The 16,622-nt window shown below is 39.7% G+C and overlaps 1 protein-coding gene across 3 annotated transcripts in view; it reads right to left on the reverse strand.

The window, feature by feature from the left end:
• LOC141427598 (V-type proton ATPase 116 kDa subunit a 1-like) overlaps positions 1–16,622 on the reverse strand; it is a 66,043-nt gene that overhangs the window by 37,843 nt on the left and 11,578 nt on the right. The window contains exon 1 of one of the 3 annotated variants that reach the window (XM_074087192.1): positions 11,986–12,061. The exons of 1 other annotated variant lie outside the window; for it this stretch is intronic. The gene's annotated coding sequence lies outside the window, so the exon portion shown is untranslated. Of the gene's footprint in view, positions 1–11,874; positions 12,062–16,622 lie in introns of those variants that run through there. One more of the 3 variants, XM_074087191.1, reaches the window with a different exon arrangement.

Here is a 16,622-nt window from a genome sequence, read left to right on the forward strand (position 1 = left end):
TTCGTCTCCCGGTCCGCGGACGCCATTCGAGAACCTTCTCACCCCATCGGCCATCAGTCCTGCGAGCGATGTGGCCCGCCCATTACCACTTCAGTTTCGCAATTCTCAGGCAATTCAATCTATGAATATTTTATCTTTGCACTACAAAATACGGATGCTTCATTGGTTGGTTGTTACTCTGAGGTATAAGAAAACGTACATGCGGGTCAATTGATCCCGCAACACGAGCATTATCTTATCACAGATGAGTTGCCAGCCCTTTGAGAGGCTAATGCGCATGATTTTTAAAGATCCCTGAGTTATGTATCGCTTCAAGAATGTTGTCCCAGGAAGCTTTTTTTTATTCGACTGTATGGCAAACGAGTGGGTCTCCTGATGGTCAGAGATCACCACTGCCCATAAACACCTGCAACACCAGGGGAATTTGCAGATGCGTTGCCAACCTAGAGACCTAAGATGGGATACCTCAAGTGCCAGTAATTTCACCGGCTGTCTTACTCTCCACGCCGAAACACAACAGTGCAAGCACTGCTGCTTCACGGCAGGATTAGCGAGCAAGATGGTGGTAGCAATCCGGGCGGACCTTGCACAAGGTCCTAATACCTGCCTGCAAAAGATGGTTCCACTAGCAGATAGGAGAGTAACCTACAGTCGGGAAAAAGCCATTATGGACGACTGGAAAGGGCCAGACCATGCCGGACTCCTACGCGCATAAATGCCCCGGATTCACGTCCCCCACTACCCGAGCTTAAGGTGCTTTTCCACCGGCGAGGCGAGACGAGACGTGGCGAGACGAGAATTGAAATTTGCATGGCAGCGCCCGCGGCGGCTCGCGGTGGAAAATCACCATCGCCAGCTTGTAGACGTCGTCCGTTGTTTCACCCATCGGACCGTTTTTTTTGCAGGACTTGCGGTGTTCTTATGGCTAAGTCGCTGGACAAGTGTCCGGTGCATGTACTCGTACACACATTAAATCTTACAACACCGCAAGTCCGGCAAAAAACACGATCCGTTTCTCGGCGAAAACAACGGAGGTCTACAAGCAGCTTACTACGGGGAAAGTGTTGGAAGGGTTTCACTTTTTAACCCCAGACTCAAAAAGAGGAGTGTAATAAGTTTGACCGCTATGTGTGTCTGTCTGTGGCACCGTAGCTCTTAAACAGGTGGACCGATTTGAATGCGGTTTTTTATTTTAAATCAGGTTTTATAGCAGGTTTTATAGCAATGATCTTAGACATGTTTCATCAAAATCGCTTAGGCCGTTTTTGAGACATTGAACTTTGAAGTGACAAAGTCGGTGGTTTTCCAACATTTTGTTGGTTAGGTTATATAAATTGCGAAAAGTTCAGAGATGCGAACCCAGCTTGAACCCAGGCTCGAATCCACGACCCTACGCTTGAGAGGCCAAAAGTCAAGCCACTAAACCAAAACTACAGAGAAATTAATTGCGTTAAATTTTCACGTAGCTGGGCAGCCATCTTTGCCTTGTGTTGCCAAACGAGCAATCTTTGGCATCAATCAGCGTAACCTAACTGCTGTTGATTTATTTTTCATAATTCAGCTTTTAGGCCAATAAAAATAGCGAGGGCGTTCACTCGTGTCCTAAATCTGTCTGAAGTGGATGTCATTAATAATTTTCTGGCAACCGAGGCCATTGGGTGACCTTGACAGAGACATTGAAATTTACTGGAATATTTTTGTCAGAACAACTGTATAGGAAAATTTGTCCTTTAACAGATGTCACAAATCAGAGATTTTGTCTAGTTTTTTTCCTTTTTTTTACGGCCGTTCCTATAGACCTACCTTTATCAAGTAAGACATAATAAAGCTGATTTTCTACGATTTTTAACGATTCTATTCTATGTATATAGTACATAGATTACTGATGTGCCAAAGGGAACTTTATAAAATTGCGGAGTTTTTCAAAGGGTATGATTTTATTGATCACCTAATAAATGCGTTTTTGGCGACCAAATAAATAATATTTGTTCCTAAAATAGCAGATCTGTCACCTAAATTGAATCAACAAATAATATTAAAACGGTTACCTAAATTTTATTTTAAAATTAGTCGGAAATAATATTGATCATCAAATAATTATATTGGGTTCCAAAATAATAGATGTGTCACTAAAACTGAATCACCAAACAATATAGAAATGGCTTCCGAAAAATTAATTATAATCACTGGAAAATAATATTGATCATCAAATAATTGAACTTAAATTTGACGATAATGATATATACATAATAGATGTGTCACTAAAACTGAATCACCAAACAATATAGTAATAGCTTCCTAAAAATTAATTAAAATCACTGGAAAATAATATTGATCATCAAATAATTGAACTTAAATTTGACGATAATGATGTTGTATATACTTAAATGATGACTTAAATAAATACAAACATCCAAGACTTAAGTAAGTGCGCACTGAGTGTCGCAGTTCTGCCTAACATTCCTCCTCGCTTCGCTCGTCGTCGTACCTAATCAGACTTGCCTTAGTAGATTAGGTAGAAGCATCGAATTAAGGAACTGATCTATTTATTAGGTGACAGATCTATTATTTTGGTGATCGAATTTTGATGGTCAAACTATAATTTAGGATACAAGTTTACATTAATCTGATGACTCAACAGACTTGATTAATTTGATGACCAATATATTTCTTACGGATAATATAATAATTAGGGTATCGCAGTTTAGTGACAAATCTAAATTTAAGTGATAGAAAATATAAGTTCCCACAATTTTGTATGGGGATTGAACTTTAAGTTTCTTAAATTTATTTTCTTAAAAAGTCTTGTTGAAAATTTCCAGAAACTTCCGAGAACTTATTCAAATTTTTGGAAACTTTCTTGATCTGTAATTTAAATTACAACATAATTTGATAACACGAAAGGCATTTCACTGACGTTTACTTTATGTTGTGTGATGGATGAAGCGTCCAAAAAACTGAAGACTTTAAACGTTATCTCTTCGCTACCTACTCTATTGACAGTGATGGTGGTCGTCAGTAGATATATCAGTGCCATCCACGAAGACGCGTGATTTTGTCAAAATTAGACATTAATGACATTGTAATAAGAACCACGGCACGCGTCATCGTGAATGACTACGACGATGAGTTGCGAGGATTTTTTTCTTGAACCTATAGAAACACTTCATTTGCACACCTCGCTCCGCTCAGCCTCCACTAGATCTGTGCTGTGCGAGGATAGGCAAATGAATGGGGACCGCCTTCCCGAGGGTAATCAGTTCGTCAAGCTGAGCTAAGTTGATGACTATATATTACATCAGGCCAGCTTCACATTGGACGGATCACTAAATGAAGCATTTCTATTGGTCAATGAAAAACAAATTCCTCGCATCTTCGCACATCTCTGGTGGAAATGCAGCCTTGACTTATATTTCACATACGAAAGAGTGATATTATGAATATTCTATTTCATTAAATTAGTCATTTATATTTTGTTGGAATGCGCTCTTGGCCCCAGAGCTCGCCCATCCATCCAATAATTAAAATAGACCGAATTCTTCAGCGTCGAAGGTCAAATTTACAATAACCGCGATTGATGACTCGTCTCTAGCCAACATTATAGGGAGGAACAAATGAAATTGTTGGCAAGGAAAGAATTCACTCAATTATCCGTCAAACTTTCTTGTACTGCTGATTATTTATAAATTGAGTTAAGCGTGGAATAACACAGGATCGGGATAAGAACCCATAAACAGCAAGGATTATAGACTTGAGATTCGGGATTCACAATGCATATTTGGAATCCCCACGGGAACTTTTGCGAAATCCCGAAATTTCGCTTTACGCGTACGAAGCAGCGGGCAAAACCTTGTAATTAATATAATTAGCCTAATTCTAAACGTCCCATTGTAACACTGCACACATTCTACGAGCTTTGAACAACGCAGCTGGGATATCATAAATGTTCGCATACTGTGTTATTTATGACGCTGTGTTATATTAGCTAGCGATTAATATGTTTATATTACAAAGTATCCGGCACTATGTAATGCTGATTTTTTTAGAGAACAAGTATTACAGCGATAGCTCATCGCTTGCCCATCGCTCATCCTAAGGCCACGTCCTGATTTGACGCAGCGCCTGATTTTAAAATGTATATTTTCATACATCATAATGAACTATTTATAGTAATAACACTATATAAAACATTGAAAAAGTATATAATACTCATAATATGTATGTATGTTTATGGACGCCGAGGAAGCAGTGGATGGGTTTCGAAAGCCCGTCGAAGAGACCCCTAAGGACAAGTGGGCAAAGTGCTTTTCTCAGTGGTTCCATCGGATGCAGTGATCCGTTGATGTCAATGGAGACTATTTTGGAAAGATATAATGAAACTAATAACTTGGTAGTTTGTTCAGTTTTTAGGGCTCCGTACCCAAAGGGTAAAAACGGACCCTATTACTAAGACTCCGCTGTCCGTCCGTCTGTCACCAGGCTGTGTCTCATGAACCGTGATAGCTAGACAGTTGAAATTTTCACAGATTATGTTTTTCTCGCCCTCTTGTTCTGAGAGGAGGCCTGTGCCCAGCAGTGGGACGTATATAGGCTGGGATGATGATGATGATGTTTTTCTCTTGCCGCTATACTTAACAACAAATAATAAAAACTGAAAACATTTTTTTAAAGGCCTCCCATACATTAAGCGTGATTTTTTTGCCGTTTGTTGCTCGATATTAATAATGGCAACTGACAAAATGGCAAAAAGAAGACGCTTGAAATAGTCATAGATTATTTACTCGTATATCCACTATAAAAATAAATAATTAAATTAAAATAAAAAAATATTTAAGGGGGGTCCCATACAACAAACGTGTTTTTATGTCTAATGTTGGATAGATAATTTTGTAGGTGGTAGGACCTTGTGCAAGGTCCGCCCGGATTGCTACCACCATCTTGCTCGTTAATCCTGCCGTGAAGCAGCAGTGCTTGCACTGTTGTGTTTCGGCATGGAGAGTAAGACAGCCGGTGAAATTACTGGCACTTGAGGTATCCCATCTTAGGCCTCTAGGTTGGCAACGCATCTGCAATCCCCCTGGTTTTGCAGGTGTCTATGGGCGGTGGTGATCTCTTACCATCAGGAGACCGACTTGCTCGTTTGCCATACAATTAAAAAAAAAAAAGAAAAAAAAAGATAATGATACGGAACTCTTCGTGCGCGAGTACGACTCGCACTTGGCCGGTTTTTGATTTTCTAAGAACTTTCAGTTTGACCCTCCTAATAATAAAGCAGTTTAGTTCAGTTGAGGTGGCAGTTAACCTAACCGACTTTTCTGAAAGCAGTTCGGTTCTGTTGGGGTCGCGGTACATCATTACCTAAACTCAATTCATAGAATCTGACAATCCTGTAGACACTTCCAGCCTACTAATATAAACACCGGGCTGCCTAAGGCTTTGTGATGTGACTATTATTCTTTTTTGATCCCTTTTAGATGATAATTGCAACAACAGGGACATATATAATCAAGTGTGCCCACGATAGGGTGTCTTAAATGTGTAGAAATTGACAGATTCTATTGAATTGTACTTTACATGCCTCAAGCAGTTCATCATTGTGCCCAGCAGTGAGCAGTGGGTAAATAGGCTGGGTACTGAGTCATCATCAATGCACCTGGTAGACGTCCACTGTTGTACAAAGGGTCTCTCCCTTAGAACGCCACAATTAACGACAACTCGCCACTTGCATCCACTTGCCCGCAACTCTCACGATGTTATCAGTCCACCTGGTGGGAGGCCTGCCAAAGCTTCGTCTTCCGTTTCGTGGAGTATCTTCGGCTTTATTTACTCTTATCATCACGTGAAAGACAGGTCAATCGCCGACCAGTCATTTTAATAAATAAATTACGAAGCCACGTCACCAATTTGTTTTTCACTTCTCATGCTCGTAAAGTTGGTGTTTATGCTGGATCTAGGCGACATAAAATGACTTTTTATGCACTAGTGCATAAAATAAAATCTTCGTCTAAGACCAAGGTAATTAGGTGTCAACAGCCAGAAACAAAGAAGTTTCTTTATATTTTTTTAATACATTTTTTATTTATATAAAACTAAAAATCAATCAAAAGAAATCACTAAAACTAAAAAAAATTAATTATATAGTAATGCATGAAAAATAAAATTTACGTAGTGAGTGAACAATGGTTTTCACTGTTGCTATTTAATTTCCTCGCCATCGAAGTGAAAAGCAGAGTGTAAAACTCGAGCATTTTATCCATTTTCCCCTCGACGTGTCTATCCACCCTCGCCGTACCGGCTCGGGTGGCTATATGAACGTCTTGGGTAAAATGGCTCATTTATGCTCTTGTTGTACCTACAATCTACTATTTTTATCGTACGGATAGCAACCCAGACAAAATAAAATTACATTGTCATTATTTTTTTATACCTACATGTTGTTATTTAGCTATTTAATTATAAGCTAGCATATATATCGGGTTCAATGACATGAAAAAGATATTAATATCACCTACTTAATTTTGCTAAGTCAGGAACCGCATTCCTTCAAAGCCAAGTGCGAAGATTTCGTACAAATTTGTAGGTATCTATGAGTGTTAGCAGAGCCCTTCTCACAAGCAAAATGTACTTAATCTGTGTGGGGTAATTTTAGATAGTATTGACATAGACATAGACATGCAGTCATGAAGAAGAGGGCTTTCTGACTTTATATATTGGTTGTATTTGTATAGGCGCTAACTTCACATCAAGTTTCTAGGACAACCGGAAGTACCCTATTGGCTTGTCGATTACTGCAATTTGTAACTATCATAATCATCCCAGTCTAAATACGTCACACTGCTGTGCACAGGCCTCCTGTCAGAATGAGAGGGCTTGTGCCGTAATTCCCACGCGGGCCCAGTACTAATTAGGAACTTCACACACACCATTGAATTGCTTCGCAAGTTTGTATAAGTTACCTACCTTAGGCAGTTGTCTCACCGCCAGCGAGGAAACGATTGGCTATCGACTATTTTCTCGCTCAAGAAAGTAACAAAAGATATAAGATCCTGTGTGAGTAAAAGAGACACATATATTAATAGTTGATCGCTGGCTGTTCACACTGTCGGCGAGAACTCGCTCTTACATCTTTTGTCGCAGCGAAAAGAGCTATAAAACTCGCTGAGCTATAGATACTCGCTCAGCGATGTCAGCATGGCGGCCGCCCCGCACGAGCGAGTCGAGTGGAGCGAGTAATCGCCCGTCGCACTCGAACACTCGCTTACAGCCAGCGACAAAACTACACTCGCTTCTCGCTGCTCACGCACTCGTTCCTAGTTACTCGCTCTACTCGCTTCTCGCTCATCGTCGGCGGTGGGACAAGTGCCTTACGACGTTTGCCGCTCGTGGTAAATTTCGAATGTTAATTCGCACTTGAACTTCGAAAACCTTAAAGATGCGAGTCCGGGTTTCAACTCACGATCCTCTGCTTGAGAGACCATAGGTCAAACTACTAGGCCACCAGGGCTTTCAATTCGTATGGAAATATAGGTAGTGCCACCAGAGTTGAGGTCAAGCACACAAGAACATGTCATGACAGCAGGATTTTGACATTCACGCATTCATTTCATTCGTTCTCCTTTTTAACCCCCGACGCAAAAAGGGGTGTTATAAGTTTGGCCGCTATGTGTGTCTGTCTGTCTGTGTGTCCGCCTGTGGCACCGTAGCTCTTAAACGGGTAGACTGATTTGAATGGGTTTTTTATTTGAAAGCAGGTTTTCTAACGATGATTCTTAGACATGTTTCATCAAAATCGGTTCAACCGTTTTTGAGATATTGAACTTTGAAGTGACAAAGTCGGGAGTTTTCCAACTTTTTGTTGGTTAGGTTATATGCAATTAGTGCTTCATGCCAAAGTCAAAGTCAAAATATCTTTACTCAATTTAGGCTATAACAAGCACTTATGAATGTCAAAAAAAAATCTACCACCGGTTCGGAAAAACCTCTGTTGAGAAGAAGCTCAACCTCTGTAGCTATGTGTGCAATCATTCACTTCAACTCTCGTGGCCACAACCTATAGGCGTGTTTACAAAATATACTTACATCGACCCGATCTACCGAGAAAGAATGTGACCGAGATTCCTGAATGGATTAGCGCGCTGAAGTAGGTTGGTTACAGCTCCTTGGCACCGGTGACCAGTGAACTGTTGGATAACGAGACGTAAGCCCTGCGGGACTCGAAACAAAACATCGGTTTTCTTTTTGCTTCTTCAGGAAAACGAGTCTCGAGTCAATTTAACACTCGTTATACTGTATTATGAAGCCGTGGTGGCCTAGTGGTTTGACCTACCACCTCTCAAGCAGAGGGTCGTGGGTTCGAACCCCGGCTCGCACCTCTGAGTTTTTCGAGATTCATGTGCGGAATTACATTTGAAATTTACCACGAGCTTTGCGGTAAAGGAAAAAAAACATCGTGAGGAAACTTGCACTAACCTGCGAAGCTATTCAATGGTGCGTGCGAAGTTTCCAATCCGCACTGGGCCCGCGTGGGAACTATGGCCCAAGCCCTCTTGTTCTGAGAGGAGGCCTCTGCCCAGCAGTGGGACGTATATAGGCTGGGATGATGATGATGATACTGTATTATATTGTACAGTTACCAGCACCAATATCTGACACACCAAAGCGTGCATAAATATCTGTTACGGTTCTGTAGTAGATGACAGGAGAATCTAGAAATAGTTTATAGTATTTCAAGTAGCATACGACATTTTTGTAATGTCTAAGAAAGTACGGAACCCTCTTTACGCGAGTTTAACTCCAACTTGCCCGGTTTAATTTAATGTCGAAATATACTGAACGGCAAAAAGCTGCAGGGCTACTACGAAACTCGAAACTTGAAGTTCGTGTCACGCCGGCCCTCTCGCTCTCGTATTAAACAGTATAAGTGTCAGAGGGACCGCAGACACGAACTTCGAGTTTCAAGTTTCGTAGTAGCCCTGCTGGCCCTCAAATGTATGCAATAATAGGTAATTTTGTATGTAGAGTGTGCCAAATTTTGGGCCGCTGAGTATATTGGGTTGAAAGAACCGATGAAAAAAAAAACATTTTTAATACAACCTTTTTTGTTGACTGTAATTTTTGTTGACTGTACTTGTACTGTCACCCAAACTACATTTGCATACCAAATTTCAAGTCGATGCCATTAACCTTTGAAGAGTTCCGTCCTGTGAAGACGAGTGTCACTACGAGATTATTGTATTCACGCAAGTTTCATAAGTATTGCAATTTGCAAGTCAATCCAATGAGGGCTATCGTTTTTTGGCTCACTAGATGGCGCACTGTTGCGTGAGGTTTTTAAGTATGGCTTTCAAAGTCTGTTATTACGGGCGTGAAAACAAAGTTTAGATTAAAATCATATTTAATATACCTTAAAACCGTACCATAAAAATATCGAGCATGCCACAGTGTTGCATAGTCCCCGTTTTGTTCGAAAAAAAGGAAGGACATAGGTTTCCGAAAGACAAAACTGTCTCAAAACACAGACACTCATTGCCCCGGAACGCATATTTGCCATAATTAATTTCAGATATTGCAAAATATTCACAAAAATATTCTAATTATAAATAAACCCGCGTAGCTCACCCAAAAACTATGAGCTTTGACATTTCGGAGACCTCACGCTACACTAGCGCCTCTAGTGGCAAATTCATACGCAATAGCCCTCATTACTGGAAGTTGGTCGAATTTAACTTCCAAGATTTGGTTACAGACAGGCAGACAGACAACGGGACAGGTGAAACTAAATAAAAGCTTGTAAAAAAGAGGATCCATCATGTCTTTCTACTAAGTTGTCATTTCTAAGACAAATGAGTGTTGATGAAGCGAAAAATGTATGTCAGGACCTTAGCAGGTAGAAACAAATAGTATCTGCCTACCCCTTCGTTGGGAATGAGGCCAGATTGTATGTATGTACCTAACATTTTAGATTCATACAGTTTTTGAAACGGCGATAGCGACTGTAATAGTGTGAGCGGTAGACAATAAGCCTACAGGTCAAATCAGTTAAGTAATTTAATGACGGACCAATGATGCGAAGAGATCCGACACGTCATGTGATGTCATATGACATGATGATAGAAAAAGTCCATACCAATTTTTTTTTTTTTTTAGGAACAGTGCAATGCAATCTTAATTCGCTCGTAGCTTCCTTATTTTATAACGGGAACTATATTTTCTCTCACTTAAATTTGGATTTTTTACTTAACTGCGATAACCTAATTATTATATCTATCCCTAAGAAATATATTTGTCACAAAATTAATCAAATCTGTCTCATGACATGAGTCATAAGATTAATGTAAGCCTGTATCCTAAATTATAGTTTGATCACCAAAATAATAGATCTGTCACCTATATACTAATAAATATATCAGTTCGTTAATTGGATGCTTCTACCTATTCTACTAAGGCAGGTCTGGTTAGGTACAACGACGAGCGAAGCAAGGAGGTTGGGGTAGAACTGCGACCCTCTGTGCGCGAGCCGAGCGAGCGAGGCGAGCGTGCCGCGGCAGCCGCCGCGAAGTGCCAGAACCAAACATTTTTTTGCTAATACTTCATCATTCCCGCCTAGTTACGTCCCACTGCTGGCACAGGCCTCCTTTCAGAACAAGAGGGCTTGGGGCTATAGTTCCCACGCGTCCCAGTGCGGAGCGGAGTGGGAGTGCGTTCTTATACTTGTATGATGAATATAAATGTTATAGATAGATAGATAAAACGTTTATTTGTTTGTTTGTGTTAGTAGTAGGTACGTGAGTCTTGGATATTTGTATGTATTTAAGTAATAATATGCATTGTGTGTCTACCCGTTGTTCAGCACCCATAGAACAACTTTTGCTTAGTTGGGGCTGGGTCAATTAAATGTAATTTGTTGAGAAGATTATTATTAATTTTTCATTCATTGTTTGAGCATCTGAACGTACCCACTGGAATTTTGGATCAGGTATGGATCAATTACGAAGTTCGAATTAATAATAATAATAATAAATATCATGGGACACTGCCTAGTCCCAAATTAAGCAAAGCTTGTACTATGGATACTATGAAGGCAACGGATAAACATACTTTTATAGATAAATACATACTTAAATACATATTAAACATCCAAGACCCGAGAACAAACATTCGTATTATTCATACAAATATCTGCCCCGGTCGGGAATCGAATCCGGGACCTCAAGCTTCATAGTCAGGTTCTCTAACCACTTGGTCATCCGGTCGTCATTAGTCATTAGTTCTAGTACACATCTTGTACCGAATGTCATATTATCGGCTACAATAGTTGAATTGACAGTATCAGCTGTCGCTTATCACGTTAATAGACCAGGGGCCGGAGGGTTACGATTTAACTAGATATACCACGCACGTAACAGGAGCTAGCCTAATTGATATTTATTAGAACAGGACATACAGATGGTTCCTGAGAGCCTAATCTTAGTGCTCCGCCCGGATGGACCAGTTAGCTTGTCCCAGACGGACGGCGAGACATTTAGGTATTGTATTTTTGTATCTGGACGCCATCCAAATACTACTTAATAATATACAAATACACTCGATTAGCCGAAAGTATTGTGTCGAGTCTTGATTGCATCCAGATAATTGGCCACTTTCATGCGCGAACTATTCCTGTGTGTTTATTTTTAGTTTGTTATGTGTACTAATGTCTGTCTATTGATATCTATTGACGTTGAAATTCTATTAGAGAGTCAATATTATCGATGCGAGTTCGTCTCAATTGGAATTACCGCCTGACGTAATTTTTATTTAAATATATAAAAAAAAAACCTTTTTTAAAACGTTTGACGCACTTAATTCCTCTTAATAATACCTCATATTGAATACCTTAAAACCTTTTTATGCACGATGTCACTTGCACACTAATCCAACAGTTGAAAAAAAACAAAGCATTGTCACAGGTTTGTTATGATTTGACAGCCTTTGACAAATACTCACTATGATAAAGGGCTGGCTGTAAACACTATTGTCACAGACACGGGCGGCGCGCGCGCGGCTCGACGGACACTGCGGCCGCGTGCTGTGCCGCGTACTACGCTCGCTGGGAGGCAGTGCGCTGTTTTACAATTAATATTAATAATAAATAAAGAAATAAATAAATATCACAGGACAATTCACACCAATTGACCTAGTCCCAAAGTAAGCATAGCAAAGCTTGTGTTATGGGTACTAAGCAACGGATAAATATAATTATATAAATAGACACATACTTAAATACATATTAAACAATCAAGACCCGAGAACAAACATTCGTATTTTTCATACAAAAATCTGCCCGGACACGGGAATCGAACCCGGGACATCAAGCTTCGTAGTCAGGTTCTCTAGCCACTAGGCCATCTGGTCGTCAAAATAATAATGGCTGTTTTACTTTTAATCTATACACGATGATTTTTAATCAGTGACCAAGAACCAATTTTACATGATATCCAATAAGTCGCAATTACATGGAACCAAGCATTTTTTTGTAATATTTTTTATGTGAAAATAACTTTTCATTAATATTCATTGTCACCATACTATGGTTAAATCTGAGTTTATAACTTCTTTGATGTGAGTTTTATAAACAAAATTTAAAAATGTATTGATTAATTGTTTGCGGGTGGTAGGACCTTGTGCAAGGTCCCCCCGGATTGCTACCATCATCTTGCTCGCTAATCCTGCCGTGAAGCAGCAGTGCTTGCACTGTTGTGTTTCGGCGTGGAGAGTAAGACAGCCGGTGAAATTACTGACACTTGAGGTATCTCGTCTTAGGCCTCTAGGTTGGCAACACATCTGCAGTACCACTGGTGTTGCAGCTGTTTATGGCCGGTGGTGATCTCTTACCATCAGGAGACCCACTTGCTCGTTTCCCCTCCAGTCGATCGAATAAAAAAAGTAATAAGTTGTCATGACTGGCATTTTTACTTCAGTTCAGTAATTAACGTAGGGTGACGACGTATCCAGTAGATTAAGAATAATATTGAGCCCCTTTTTCACCATCCATTGATTAAATTTATTTGACGAATAAATGTGATGCCGTCTCTGTTTGTTTTGTTCGAATAGACGGAGACGGCATCATATTTATCCGTCAAATAAAATTTATCAATGGGTGGTAAAGCATCCCCTAACTGTAATTAATTAAACACTGAGTTAAGAAATCGTAATATTTCACGTATCGAATTCGATTTAGGCTGAGTATTTCTGATTTGGCCATTTCGCTGCAACTTTTATTACACTGAAATAAAATAGCTAAATTATGATATTTTTTCGTTTTAATCTTCAAAGCAGCGTCATTCTGAAATACATTTTCTCTGCAGCTTGCTGTACCTGTATGGAGAATAAGGAGATACGTGTAAGCTAAAGAAAAGCAAATGAGCTGAGATATACATCATCTTTGTCTAGGATGGGCTTTATTGATGATTCATCAAAAACATCTGTGAAATTTCATGACTCTAAGCCAAGCGGTTGAAATTTCTAGATTTCATCCCGATTCCGTGAGAAAATTGGGATAAAAAGTGACATTTCTGTTATTCAAAACGTTCAGCTATCTACATACCAAATGCCTGAAGAGGTAGCAGAAAGACAAACCGACAGACGGACAGACACTTTCGTATTTATATAAGTTGATAGTAAGGAAGTAAGGATTTAGCACACCTTGAAATTAAAATAATAATTTAGAATCGCACTCCAATTTGCCGAATGCGTTGCTCACTACCGCCGCGGCATATTTCCTTATAAAAATATCGACTGCTGACTTTATAAAGCTCGTATCTTTCTCATTGATCTTGTTAGACTAACTACCTTAATACTTGGGAAATAAAGATTAAATTCCATGTTGACATAGTTTTACGTTATAGCTTTGTTTTAGCAAACAGACAATTATTAAGTGATGTTTTGCATTATCTATCTAATTTTATCAAATTTATAGATTCGTTACTTCGATGTGGTGAAGATTTTTTTTTAATATTTCATGCCAACTCAATATGACAACAAAGTTAAGCTACCCTCAAAAATAAAAAATAAATCTGTACTAATGCTATTTATAAATACGAAAGTACTTTTTCATTTTAATTTTAGAAAGGATATATTATTATTTTTCGACATTTTACTTCAGCGCGACTTCTCGTTACTAGAACGACGACAACGTAATGTTATAAATAACGCCACATTTATTATTTGTCTACCTCGTCACGCTTAAACTACTGAACCGATTTTAATGAAGTTTTGTATGAAGATAGTTTGACACCTCGAAAAAGACAGAATTGTTTTTATCCCGGAAAATTGCATAGTTTTCGTAGGATAGCGATAAACGATTTTTTCTGAGACGGGTCGCGGGAAACTGCTATTTATTATATTTTTATTGTATTTAATAAGGCGAAGCCGTGGTGGCCTAGTGGTTTGACCCATCGCCTCTCAAGCAGAGGGTCGTGGGTTCAAACCCCGGCTCGCACCTCTGAGTTTTTCGAAATTCATGTGCGGAGTTACATTTGAAATTTACCACGAGCTTTGCGGTGAAGGAAAACATCGCGAGGAAACCTGCACATACCTGCCAAGCAATTCAATGGTGTGTGTGAAGTTCCCAATCCGCACTGGGCCCGCGTGGGAACTATGGCCCAAGCCCTCTCATTCTGAGGGGAGGCCTGTGCCCTGCAGTGGGACGTATATAGGCTGGGATGATGTATTTAATAAATCCAATGCGATATCTGTTCTTTGAGCGATGTGGCCCACCTATTGCAACTTCAACTTGTATTATTCTTTGAGTTGTATCGGTGACTTTAGTTCCTCGACGAATTTTCAACCCCCGACGCAAAAAGAGGGGTGTTATAAGTTTAACCGCTGTGTCTGTCTGTCTGTGGCACCGTAGCTCTTAAACGGGTGGACCGATTTGGATGCGATTTTTAATTGAAATCAGGTTTTCTAGCGACGGTTGTTAGACATGTTTCATCAAAATCGGTTCAGCCGTTTTTGAGATATTGAGCTTTGAAGTGACAAAGTCGGGGGTTTTCCAACTTTGTTGGTTCGGTTAGTCATATTCCGGATAGGTATTAGGTACTAAGAATTTATTCGAAACAGACATAAAATTTAAAGTATATTGGAGGCTGCATGTAGGTAGATATAGTGCCAGTTAAATCATAATATTATATCATACAAATATTGAATGGTTGGCGTCAGCAGCCACTCGTTATTTGTTCTGTTGACTTTGTAACGATCTGACGTTCACACGTCGTATGCTTGTATAATTATAATTATTTACTTTTAAAAGACTTATTCCTACTATTACTCCATCATCATCATCATCATTTTGCGCTCTGCGATGGGTGAATGCGTTTCTGGATGCGTCTCCTGGTACCGATGTGCTTGCGTCTAGATGGGCGTCGGTAAGTGATGAATGTTTGAGGTTTTGCGTGAAGATGGGTGAACGGCCTTCATCTGTGTATTAACGTCATTTACTAATTATTTTGTTTTTATTGTATGTATTGCTTAGACTCTAAAATTCACAGTGCTTTAGTTTTACTGTCATACTGTGTTATTTCATTGAATAAATAAATAAATAAAAATCATCAGGCGGAAGACGTCCACAGCTGAGCAAAGGCCTCCCCCTTAGAACGCCACAATGAAGGACAACTCGCCACTTGCATCCACCGGTTTGCCGCAACTTTCACGATGTCGTCAGTCCACCTGGTACTATTATTCCATATAAGTACATTTGAGTAGGAAAGAGAAATGCAATGTAAAATTTCTAACATAATTTTATTCCACTCTTCATATAAAACTAGCCCGTTGTTCTAAATAGCGTGTTCGTCTAATAATATACACGCTAGCATCGCGTGCTGTGGCCTTTGACCGCTCGGAAACAGGGTCAATGCACTTGCCGCATGACGTGCTGGGTGATCCCACTGGTGGGCAAAGGTCCTGACCCAATCAGGCCTGAGAATTGATCTAAAACCGTATTTTTCAACGCGGTGCCGCATTCATCTTTTTCTACCTTTACTAACACCGTGTGACAGAAAGAGTGGTGTACACGATGACGCTAAATGCGTTAAACAATGAAGCCTAGGGTTTAAGATACAAAGCTCAATGTGAGTTTCCGTTCGTATCTATTATATAACTTAACCAACAAAAAACGCATTCAAATCGGTCCACCTGTTTAAGAGCTACGGTGCCCCAGACAGACACACAGACTCACATAGCGATCAAACTTATAACGCCCCTTATTTTGCGTCGGTGGTTAAAAAGTTGGAAACCCCCTATATAGATAGGGATAGGGCTTTCAAATAAAAAAAACCGCATTCGAATCGGTTCACCCGTTTAAGAGTGGTGCCACAGACAGACACACACACAGTCACACAGAAATACAGACACACATAGCGGTCAAACTTATAACACCCCTCTTTTGCGTCGGGGGTTAAAAGCGGGGCTTCTTACAAGGGGCTCAAAAATATAAACCTATTCATATTTTAATTTTAAAGCTATTTAAGCAAATAAACCGCAATTCATCATTTCACTTTTCGCTTATCAGTACCAAAAGCTAAAAAAATATATATTTTTGGTCTGTTTTTATTTTTATTTATTACTAACTCTCCCATTTTTGT

The sequence above is a fragment of the Choristoneura fumiferana genome, chromosome 4 (assembly GCF_025370935.1).
Source record: "Choristoneura fumiferana chromosome 4, NRCan_CFum_1, whole genome shotgun sequence".
Classification (NCBI taxonomy): Eukaryota; Metazoa; Arthropoda; class Insecta; order Lepidoptera; family Tortricidae; genus Choristoneura; species Choristoneura fumiferana.